The sequence below is a fragment of the Lolium perenne genome, chromosome 5 (genome assembly GCF_019359855.2).
Source record: "Lolium perenne isolate Kyuss_39 chromosome 5, Kyuss_2.0, whole genome shotgun sequence".
Lineage (NCBI taxonomy): Eukaryota > Viridiplantae > Streptophyta > Magnoliopsida > Poales > Poaceae > Lolium > Lolium perenne.
Genome location: NC_067248.2, coordinates 8890768 through 8903668, shown reverse-complemented (window position 1 = coordinate 8903668; position 12901 = coordinate 8890768).

Genomic DNA, 12901 nt, shown 5'->3' with positions numbered 1-12901 from the left:
CTCTCCACCTCAAGAAGCAAACACTTGTGTGAACTGTGCATTGATTCCTACATACTTGCATATTGCACTTGTTATATTACTTTACATTGACAACTATCCATGAGATATACATGTTATAAGTTGAAAGCAACCGCTGAAACTTAATCTTCCTTTGTGTTGCTTCAATGCCTTTACTTTGAATTATTGCTTTATGAGTTAACTCTTATGCAAGACTTATTGATGTTTGTCTTAAAGTACTATTCATGAAAAGTCTTTGCTATATGATTCATTTGTTTACTCATGTCATTTACATTGTTTGGGTCGCTGCATTCATTACATATGCTTACAATAGTATGATCAAGGTTATGATGGCATGCCACTCCAGAAATTATCTCTGTTATCGTTTACCTGCTCGGGACGAGCAGAAACTAAGCTTGGGGATGCTGATACATCTCCGACGTATCGATAATTTCTTATGTTCCATGCCACATTATTGATGATATCTACATGTTTTATGCATACTTTATGTCATATTTATGCATTTTCCGACACTAACCTATTAACGAGATGCCGAAGAGCCAGTTGCGGTTTTCTGCTGTTTTTGGTTTTAGAAATCCTAGTAAGGAAATATTCTCGGAATTGGACGAAATCAACGCCCAGGGGCCTATTTTCACATGAGGCTTCCAGAATACCGGAGAGCTAACGAAGTGGGGCCACGAGGCGGCCAGATGATAGGGCGGCGCGGCCCAAGCCCTGGCCGCGCCACCCTATCGTGTGGGCCCCTCGTGACGCCCCTTGACCTGACTTTTCGCCTACAAATAGCCTTCGTCGCGAAACCCCCAGTACCGAGAGCCGCGATACGGAAAACCTTCCAGAGACGCCGCCGCCGCCAATCCCATCTCGGGGGATTCAGGAGATCGCCTCTGGCACCCTGCCGGAGAGGGGATCCATCTCCCGGAGGACTCTACACCGCCATGGTCGCCTCCGGAGTGATGAGTGAGTAGTCTAACCCTGGACTATGGGTCCATAGCAGTAGCTAGATGGTTGTCTTCTCCTTATGTGCTTCATTGTCGGATCTTGTGAGCTGCCGAACATGATCAAGATCATCTATCTGTAATGCTATATGTTGTGTTTGTTGGGATCCGATGAATAGAGAATACTATGTTATGTTGATTATCAATTTATGTCTATGTGTTGTTTATGATCTTGCATGCTCTCCGTTATTAGTAGAGGCTCTGGCCAAGTTTTTGCTAGTAACTCCAAGAGGGAGTATTTATGCTCGATAGTGGGTTCATGTCTCCGTGAATCTGGGGGAGTGAGAGAAACCTCTAAGATTATGGATGTGCTGTTGCCACTAGGGATAAAACATTGATGCTATGTCCGAGGATGTAGTTATTGATTACATTACGCACCATACTTAATGCAATTGTCTGTTGTTTTCAACTTAATACTGGAAGGGGTTCGGATGATAACCTGAAGGTGGACTTTTTAGGCATAGATGCATGCTGGATAGCGGTCTATGTACTTTGTCGTAATGCCCAATTAAATCTCACAATACTCATCATATCATGTATGTGCATGGTCATGCCCTCTCTATTTGTCAATTGCCCAACTGTAATTTGTTCACCCAACATGCTATTTATCTTATGGGAGAGACACCTCTACTGAACTGTGGACCCTGATACGTCTCCGACGTATCGATAATTTCTTATGTTCCATGCCACATTATTGATGTTATCTACATGTTTTATGCACACTTTATGTCATATTCGTGCATTTTCTGGAACTAACCTATTAACAAGATGCCGAAGTGCCGATTCTTTGTTTCTGCTGTTTTTGGTTTCAGAAATCCTAGTAAGGAAATATTCTCGGAATTGGACGAAATCAACGCCCAGGGTCCTATTTTGCCACGAAGCTTCCAGAAGTCCGAAGAGGAGACGAAGTGGGGCCATGAGGTGGCCACACCCTAGGGCGGCGCGGCCCCCCCTGGCCGCGCGGCCCTGTGGTGTGGGCCCCTCGTGCCGCCTCCTGACCTGCCCTTCCGCCTACTTAAAGCCTCCGTTGCGAAACCCCCAGTACCGAGACCACAATACGGAAAACCTTCCAGAGACGCCGCCGCCGCCGATCCCATCTCGGGGTATCCAGGAGATCGCCTCCGGCACCCTGCCGGAGAGGGGATTCATCTCCCGGAGGACTCAACGCCGCCATGGTCGCCTCCGGAGTGATGTGTGAGTAGTCTACCCCTGGACTATGGGTCCATAGCAGTAGCTAGATGGTTGTCTTCTCCCCATTGTGCTTCATTGTCGGATCTTGTGAGCTGCCTAACATGATCAAGATCATCTATCTGTAATTCTATATGTTGCGTTTGTTGGGATCCGATGAATAGAGAATACTTGTTATGTTGATTATCAAAGTTATGTCTATGTGTTGTTTATGATCTTGCATGCTCTCCGTTACTAGTAGATGCTCTGGCCAAGTAGATGCTTGTAACTCCAAGAGGGAGTATTTATGCTCGATAGTGGGTTCATGCCTCCATTGATATCTGGGACAGTGACAGAAAGTTCCAAGGTTGTGGATGTGCTGTTGCCACTTGGGATAAAACATTAGTGCTATGTTCAAGGATGTAGTTACTGATTACATTACGCGCAATACTTAATGCAATTGTCTGTTGTTAGCAACTTAATACTGGAGGGGGTTCGGATGATAACCTGAAGGTGGACTTTTTAGGCATAGATGCATGCTGGATGGCGGTCTATGTACTTTGTCGTAATGCCCAATTAAATCTCACTATACTCATCATAATATGTATGTGCATGGTCATGCCCTCTTTATTTGTCAATTGCCCAACTATAATTTGTTCACCCAACATGTTGTTTATCTTATGGGAGAGACACCTCTAGTGAACTGTGGACCCCGGTCCAATTCTCTATACTGAAATACAATCTACTGCAATACTGTTCTACTGTTTTCTGCAAACAATCATCTTCCACACAATACGGTTAATCCTTTGTTACAGCAAGCCGGTGAGATTGACAACCTCACTGTTTCGTTGGGGCAAAGTACTTTGGTTGTGTTGTGCAGGTTCCACGTTGGCGCCGGAATCTCTGGTGTTGCGCCGCACTACATCCCGCCGCCTTCAACCTTCAACGTGCTTCTTGACTCCTACTGGTTCGATTAAACCTTGGTTTCTTACTGAGGGAAACTTGCCGCTGTGCGCATCACACCTTCCTCTTGGGGTTCCCAACAGACGTGTCAACCACACGCATCAAGCAAATTTCTGGCGCCGTTGCCGGGGAGATCAAGACACGCTGCAAGGGGAGTCTCCACTTCCCAATCTCTTTACTTTATTTTTGTCTTGCTTAGTTTTATTTACTACTTTGTTTGCTGCACTAAATCAAAATACAAAAAAATTAGTTGCTAGTTTTACTTTATTTTGTTATCTTGTTTGCTATATCAAAAACATAAAAAAATTAGTTACTTGCATTTACTTTATCTAGTTTGCTTTATTTACTGTTGCTAAAATGGCCAACCCTGAAAATACTAAGTTGTGTGACTTCACAACCACAAATAATAATGATTTCTTATGCACACCTATTGCTCCACCTGCTACTACAGCAGAATTCTTTGAAATTAAACCTGCTTTACTGAATCTTGTTATGCGAGAGCAATTTTCTGGTATTAGTTCTGATGATGCTGCTGCCCATCTTAATAATTTTGTTGAATTGTGTGAGATGCAAAAATATAAAGATGTAGATGGTGACATTATAAAATTAAAATTGTTCCCTTTCTCATTAAGAGGAAGAGCTAAAGATTGGTTGCTATCTCTGCCTAAGAATAGTATTGATTCATGGACTAAATGCAAGGATGCTTTTATTGGTAGATATTATCCCCCTGCTAAAATTATATCTTTGAGGAGTAGCATAATGAATTTTAAACAATTAGATACTGAACATGTTGCACAAGCATGGGAAAGAATGAAATCTCTGGTTAAAAATTGCCCAACCCATGGACTGACTACTTGGATGATCATCCAAACCTTCTATGCAGGACTAAATTTTTCTTCGCGGAATTTATTGGATTCAGCTGCTGGAGGTACCTTTATGTCCATCACTCTTGGTGAAGCAACAAAGCTTCTTGATAATATGATGATCAACTACTCTGAATGGCACACTGAAAGAGCTCCACAAGGTAAGAAGGTAAATTCTGTCGAAGAAACCTCTTCCTTGAGTGATAAGATTGATGCTATTATGTCTATGCTTGTGAATGATAGGACTAATATTGATCCTAATAATGTTCCGTTAGCTTCATTGGTTGCACAATAAGAACATGTTGATGTAAACTTCATTAAAAATAATAATTTCAACAACAATGCTTACCGGAACAATTCTAGTAACAACTATAGGCCATATCCTTATAATAATGGCAACGGCTATGGTAATTCTTATGGGAATTCTTACAACAATAATAGGAGTTCACCCCCTGGACTTGAAGCTATGCTTAAAGAATTTATTAGTACACAAACTGCTTTTAACAAATCTGTTGAAGAGAAGCTTGGGAAAATTGATATACTTGCTTCTAAAGTCGATAGTCTTGCTGCTGATGTTGATCTTTTGAAATCGAAAGTTATGCCTAATGAAAATCATCATAACAAAATTACTACTACAGCAAATGCCATCCAAGTTAGAATTAATGAGAATATAAGATTAATGGCTGAACTGCGTGCTAGGTGGGATAGAGAAGAAAATGAAAAACTAGCCAAAGAGAAGAATGTAGCTAAAGTTTGGACTATTACCACCACTAGTAATGCTAATGCTACACATGTTGCTGTACCTCCTACTATTAATAATAAAATAATTGGTGTTAGCAATGTTTCCACTTCTGATGCAAAGCGCGAGAAACTGCCTGAAACTGCTAAAACTGCTGAAACTGCCTGTGATAAAGCTACTGAAATTTTTTCCAACATTGGGGATGATGATCCCATTGCTTTAGATTATAATGGTTTGAATTTTGATGATTGCCACATCTCTGAAGTTATAAAGTTCTTGCAAAAACTTGCTAAAAGTCCTAATGCTAGTGCTATAAATTTGGCTTTCACGCAACATATTACAAATGCTCTCATAAAAGCTAGAGAAGAGAAACTAGAGCGCGAAGCCTCTATTCCTAAAAAGCTAGAGGATGGTTGGGAGCCCATCATTAAGATGAAGGTTAAAGATTTTGATTGTAATGCTTTATGTGATCTTGGTGCAAGTATTTCTGTTATGCCTAAGAAAATTTATAATATGCTTGACTTGCCACCGCTGAAAAATTGTTATTTGGATGTTAATCTTGCTGATCATTCTACAAAGAAACCTTTGGGGAAAGTTGATAATGTTCGCATTACCGTTAACAATAACCTTGTCCCCGTTGATTTTGTTGTCTTGGATATTGAATGCAATGCATCTTGTCCCATTATATTGGGAAGACCTTTTCTTCGAACCGTTGGTGCTATCATTGATATGAAGGAAGGTAATATAAAATATCAATTTCCTCTCAAGAAAGGTATGGAACACTTCCCTAGGAAGAGAATGAAGTTACCTTATGATTCTATTATTAGAACAAATTATGATGTTGACACTTCGTCTCTTGATTATACTTGATACACACTTTCTGCGCCTAGCTGAAAGGCGTTAAAGAAAAGCGCTTATGGGAGACAACCCATGTTTTTACCTACAGTACTTTGTTTTTATTTTGTGTCTTGGAAGTTGTTTACTACTGTAGCAACCTCTCCTTATCTTAGTTTAGTGTTTTGTTGTGCCAAGTAAAGTCGTTGATAGAAAAGTTCATACTAGATTTGGATTACTGCGCAGAAACAGATTTCTTTGCTGTCACGAATCTGGGCTGTTTTCCCTGTAGGTAACTCAGAAAATTATGCCAATTTACGTGAGTGATCCTCAGATATGTACGCAACTTTCATTCAATTTGAGAATTTTCATTTGAGCAAGTCAGGTGCCTCGATAAAATTCGTCAATACGAATTGTTCTGTTTTGACAGATTCTGCCTTTTATTTCGCATTGCCTCTTTTTCTATGTTGGATGAATTTCTTTGATCCATTAATGTCCAGTAGCTTTATGCAATGTCCAGAAGTGTTAAGAATGATTGTGTCACCTCTGAACATGTTAATTTTTATTGTCGCTAACCCTCTAATGAGTTGTTCTAAGTTTGGCGTGGAGGAAGTTTTCAAGGATCAAGAGAGGAGTATGATGCAACATGATCAAGGAGAGTGAAAGCTCTAAGCTTGGGGATGCCCCGGTGGTTCACCCCTGCATATTCTAAGAAGACTCAAGAGTCTAAGCTTGGGGATGCCCAAGGCATCCCCTTCTTCATCGACAACATTATCAGGTTCCTCCCCTGAAACTATATTTTTATTCCATCACATCTTATGTGCTTTGCTTGGAGCGTCGGTTTGAATAAAATGGATCCTAGCATTCACTTTATGGGAGAGAGACACGCTCCGCTGTAGCATATGGACAAGTATGTCCTTAGTTTCTACTCATAGTATTCATGGCGAAGTTTCTCCTTCGTTAAATTGTTGTATGGTTGAAATTGGAAAATGATACATGTAGTAATTGCTATAATATCTTGGGTAATGTGATACTTGGCAATTGTTGTGCTCATGTTTAAGCTCTTGCATCATATGCTTTGCACCCATTAATGAAGAAATACATAGAGCATGCTAAAATTTGGTTTGCATATTTGGTTTCTCTAAGGTCTAGATAATTTCTAGTATTGAGTTTGAACAACAAGGAAGACGGTGTAGAGTCTTATAATGTTTACAATATGTCTTTTATGTGAGTTTTGCTGTACCGGTTCATCCTTGTGTTTGTTTCAAATAAGCCTTGCTAGCCTAAACCTTGTATCGAGAGGGAATACTTCTCATGCATCCAAAATACTTGAGCCAACCACTATGCCATTTGTGTCCACCATACCTACCTACTACATGGTATTTTCCGCCATTCCAAAGTAAATTGCTTGAGTGCTACCTTTAAAATTCCATCATTCACCTTTGCAATATATAGCTCATGGGACAAATAGCTTAAAAACTATTGTGGTATTGAATATGTAATTATGCACTTTATCTCTTATTAAGTTGCTTGTTGTGCGATAACCATGTTCACTGGGGACGCCATCAACTACTCTTTGTTGAATTTCATGTGAGTTGCTATGCATGTTCGTCTTGTCTGAAGTAAGAGCGATCTACCACCTTATGGTTAAGCATGCATATTGTTAGAGAAGAACATTGGGCCGCTAACTAAAGCCATGATCCATGGTGGAAGTTTCAGTTTTGGACATATATCCTCAATCTCATATGAGAAAATAATTAATTGTTGTTACATGCTTATGCATAAAAGAGGAGTCCATTATCTGTTGTCTATGTTGCCCCGGTATGGATGTCTAAGTTGAGAATAATCAATAGCGAGAAATCCAATGCGAGCTTTCTCTTTAGACCTTTGTACAGGCGGCATAGAGATACCCCTTTGTGACACTTGGTTAAAACATGTGCATTGTGATGATCCGGGAGTCCAAGCTAATTAGGACAAGGTGCGGGCACTATTAGTATACTATGCATGAGGCTTGCAACTTGTAAGATATAATTTACATGATACATATGCTTTATTACTACCGTTGACAAAATTGTTTCATGTTTTCAAAATCAAAGCTCTAGCACAAATATAGCAATCGATGCTTTTCCTCTATGGAGGACAATTCTTTTACTTTCAATGTTGAGTCAGTTCACCTATTTCTCTCCACCTCAAGAAGCAAACACTTGTGTGAACTGTGCATTGATTCCTACATACTTGCATATTGCACTTATTATATTACTCTATGTTGACAATATCCATGAGATATACATGTTACAAGTTGAAAGCAACCGCTGAAACTTAATCTTCCTTTGTGTTGCTTCAATACCTTTACTTTGAATTATTGCTTTATGAGTTAACTCTTATGCAAGACTTATTGATGCTTGTCTTGAAGTGCTATTCATGAAAAGTCTTTGCTTTACGATTCACTTGTTTACTCATGTCATATACATTGTTTTGATCGCTGCATTCACTACATATGCTTTACAAATAGTATGATCAAGGTTATGATGGCATGTCACTCCAGAAATTATCTGTGTTATCGTTTTACCTGCTCGGGACGAGCAGAACTAAGCTTGGGGATGCTGATACGTCTCCGACGTATCGATAATTTCTTATGTTCCATGCCACATTATTGATGTTATCTACATGTTTTATGCACACTTTATGTCATATTCGTGCATTTTCCGGAACTAACTCGTTAACAAGATGCCGAAGTGCCGATTCTGTTTTCTGCTGTTTTTGGTTTCAGAAATCCTAGTAAGGAAATATTCTCGGAATTGGACGAAATCAACGCCCAGGGTCCTATTTTGCCACGAAGCTTCCAGAAGTCCGAAGAGGAGATGAAGTGGGGCCACGAGGTGGCCACACCCTAGGGCGGCGCGGCCCCCCCCTGGCCGCGCGGCCCTGTGGTGTGGGCCCCTCGTGCCGCCTCCGGACCTGCCCGTCCGCCGACTTAAAGCCTCCGTTGCGAAACCCCGATCCGAGAGCCACGATACGGAAAACCTTCCAGAGACGCCGCCGCCGCCGATCCCATCTCGGGGGATCCAGGAGATCGCCTCCGGCACCCTGCCGGAGAGGGGATTCATCTCCCGGAGGACTCTACGCCGCCATGGTCGCCTCCGGAGTGATGTGTGAGTAGTCTACCCCTGGACTATGGGTCCATAGCAGTAGCTAGATGGTTGTCTTCTCCCCATTGTGCTTCATTGTTGGATCTTGTGAGCTGCCTAACATGATCAAGATCATCTATCTGTAATTCTATATGTTGCGTTTGTTGGGATCCGATGAATAGAGAATACTTGTTATGTTGATTATCAAAGTTATGTCTATGTGTTGTTTATGATCTTGCATGCTCTCCGTTACTAGTAGATGCTCTGGCCAAGTAGATGCTTGTAACTCCAAGAGGGAGTATTTATGCTCGATAGTGGGTTCATGCCTCCATTGATATACGGGACAGTGTGAGAAAGTTCTAAGGTTGTGGATGTGCTGTTGCCACTAGGGATAAAACATTAGTGCTATGTTCAAGGATGTAGTTACTGATTACATTACGCGCAATACTTAATGCAATTGTCTGTTGTTAGCAACTTAATACTGGAGGGGGTTCGGATGATAACCTGAAGGTGGACTTTTTAGGCATAGATGCATGCTGGATGGCGGTCTATGTACTTTGTCGTAATGCCCAATTAAATCTCACTATACTCATCATAATATGTATGTGCATGGTCATGCCCTCTTTATTTGTCAATTGCCCAACTGTAATTTGTTCACCCAACATGCTGTTTATCTTATGGGAGAGACACCTCTAGTGAACTGTGGACCCCTGTCCAATTCTCTATACTGAAATACAATCTACTGCAATACTGTTCTACTATTTTCTGCAAACAATCATATTCCACACAATACGGTTAATCCTTTGTTACAGCAAGCCGGTGAGATTGACAACCTCACTGTTTCGTTGGGGAAAAGTACTTTGGTTGTGTTGTGCAGGTTCCACGTTGGCGCCGAAATCTCTGGTGTTGCGCCGCACTACATCCCGCCGCCATCAACCTTCAACGTGCTTCTTGACTCCTACTGGTTCGATTAAACCTTGGTTTCTTACTGAGGGAAACTTGCCGCTGTGCGCATCACACCTTCCTCTTGGGGTTCCCAACGGACGTGTCAACCACACGCATCAGACCCCGGTCCATTCTTTACATCTGAAATACAATCTACTGCAATTGTTCTACTGTTCTCTGCAAACAATCATCATCCACACTATACATCTAATCCTTTGTTACAGCAAGCCGGTGAGATTGACAACCTCACTGTTTCGTTGGGGCAAAGTACTTTGGTTGTGTTGTGCAGGTTCCACGTTGGCGCCGGAATCCCTGGTGTTGCGCCGCACTACATCTCGCCGCCATCAACCTTCAACGTGCTTCTTGGCTCCTACTGGTTCGATAAACCTTGGTTTCATACTGAGGGAAAACTTGCCGCTGTACGCATCACACCTTCCTCTTGGGGTTCCCAACGGACGCGTGCTGTACGCGTATCAGTCTTCCTCTCACAACAAGAAGCGTCGAGTCTGGATCCCTTACAGTGCTGTACCTCGTGCTCCCTATGCACCAAGGTCTTCTGGCGGTAACTCTAAGCCACCCTCTGGTGCTTCAAGCTATCGTCCTGCCATGGGTACTGTGCCTAGTGGTGCTTGCTACTCTTGTGGTCAGCCTGGCCACTACTCAAAGGAGTGCCCCCGTAAGCCAGCTGGTCATGGATATTCTCAGCCCAAGAAGGATGACAAATATCCCTCTGGTCGTGCCCGTCTGACCCATGTCTCTGCTGATGAGGCTGAAGAGGATCCAAGCGTCCTAATGGGTACGCTCTATATAAACTCAATCCTAGCTACAGTTCTGTTTGATTCTGGAGCATCGCATACATTCATATCTCAAGAGTTTGCAAGAAAGCATGATATACCCTTTGAGACAATGCCCTCCCCTCTAGAGATCACAACTCCTGGGTCTCGTTGGCAAACCATTTGGATTACCTGTGAGGTCATAATCAGTATAGGGCCAGTATGGTTCCCCACCTCTCTCATTGCCCTCAAGTCAACTGACATTGATGTCATCTTGGGCATGGATTGGCTAGTAAAGCATAAAGCTGTCATTGATTGCGCAGCTAGGTCTGTTGTATTGACCAATCTTTCTGGCAAAAGTGTTATATACTGGGCTCCATCCGCAATACCTCCGTCGGCAAGGTTTACCCCTGAAGCCGAGTTGTATGCCGTTGAAGCCCTGCCTAAACCAGAAATCTCCGATGTCTGGGTGGTCCGTGACTTTCCAGATATCTTCCCTGAAGAGTTACCTGGCATGCCACCTGATCGAAGTGTGGACTTTGTCATTGAGCTGGTTCCTGGAACTGCCCCTGTTTCCCGGAGACCATATCGTATGCCTCCGGAAGAGTTGGTTGAACTGAAGAAGCAGTTAGAGGAGTTAGAAGAGAAGAACTTCATACAACCCAGTACTTCTTCCTGGGGTTGCCCTGCCCTCTTTGTCAAGAAGAGAGATACCAACATTCCGCGGCTGGTTATTGATTACCGTCCGCTCAACGCAGTGACAATCAAGAACAAATACCCTCTTCCTATAATCAATGATCTTTTTGATCAGTTGTCCGGTGCCACAGTCTTCTCAAAGATGGATTTGAGATCAGGGTACCATCAAATCAAAATCCGCAAGGAGGACATTCCAAAGACAGCGTTCACAACTCGTTATGTTCTTTACGAGTACACTGTCATGTCCTTTGGCCTCACAAATGCTCCAGCCACGTTTATGCGGCTCATGAACTCTGTTTTCATGGAGTATCTTGACAAGTTCGTCGTGGTCTACATCGACGATATTCTGATCTACTCCAAAACTGAAGATGAACATGAGGAACATCTCCGTCTGGTGCTAACCAAACTTCGTGAGCACCGTCTCTACGCCAAATTCTCCAAATGTGAGTTCTGGTTAAAAGAACTCATATTCCTTGGTCATGTTATCTCTGAAAAAGGTGTTGCAGTCATTCCAGATAAAGTTCAAGCCATTCTTGACTGGAAGACACCTAAGTCAGCTAAGGAGATTCGAAGTTTTCTCGGTCTGGCGGGTTATTACCGCCGATTCATTGAAAATTTCTCCAAGATTGCCAAGCCAATGACCGATCTTCTCAAGAAAGACAAGAAGTTCGAATGGTCAGAAAAGGCTGAAGAAAGTTTCCAGGTTTTGAAAACCAAGCTCACTACTGCTCCTGTGCTCATCCTTCCGGACACAAGCAAAGACTTCGTTGTCTATTGTGATGCCTCTCTCCAAGGGCTCGGATGTGTGTTGATGCAAGATGGCCATGTGGTGGCCTATGCCTCTCGACAGTTGAAACCACATGAGCTCAATTACCCTACTCATGATCTCGAGCTTGCAGCTGTGATCCATGCTCTTAAGCAATGGCGACCTTACCTTTATGGTAATCGTTGTGAGTTGTACTCAGATTATCAAAGTCTGAAGTATCTTTTCACCCAGCCGGATCTGAATATCAGACAGAGAAGATGGCTAGAAGTCATAAAAGATTATGACTTGGGTCTCAACTATAAACCCGGCAAAGCCAATGTCGTTGCTGATGCGCTAAGTCGGAAGTCCTATTGCAACAATCTTATGGTTAAGCAAGCGCAACCTTCTCTCTATGAGGAACTTGCAAAACTCAACCTTGAGATTGTTCCTAGTGGATTCCTTGCTAATCTAGAGGTGAAGCACTCTCTTGAAGACCAGATCAATAAGGCTCAGAAGCAAGATTCTGGCATTACCGAGATCAAGAAGAACATTGCTAGCGGAGTTGCTAAATGTTTCTCCATTGATGATCAAGGTACTGTTTATTTCGGTAAGCGTCTAGTCGTACCGGATAAACAGGATCTCAAAGAGCTAATCCTTAAAGAAGCTCATGATTCACCCCTTTCTATCAATCCTGGTAGTACCAAGATGTATCGGGATCTCCGCCAAAGATTCTGGTGGTCTGGGATGAAGCAAGAGATCGCTAAGTTTGTTGCTGAATGCGACGTTTGTCATCGTGTAAAAGCTGAACATCAAAGACCTGCTGGTACTCTCCAACCTCTATCAATTCCAGAGTGGAAATGGGATGAAATTGGCATGGATTTCATTACCGGTCTCCCCAAGACCAAAAATGGAAGAGATGCTATATGGGTAGTCATTGACCGTCTATCCAAGGTTGCTCACTTCCTTCCTATCCGAGAAGACATAAAAGCTAGTCAACTAGGAGATCTGTATATCTCACGGATAGTCACTCTTCAT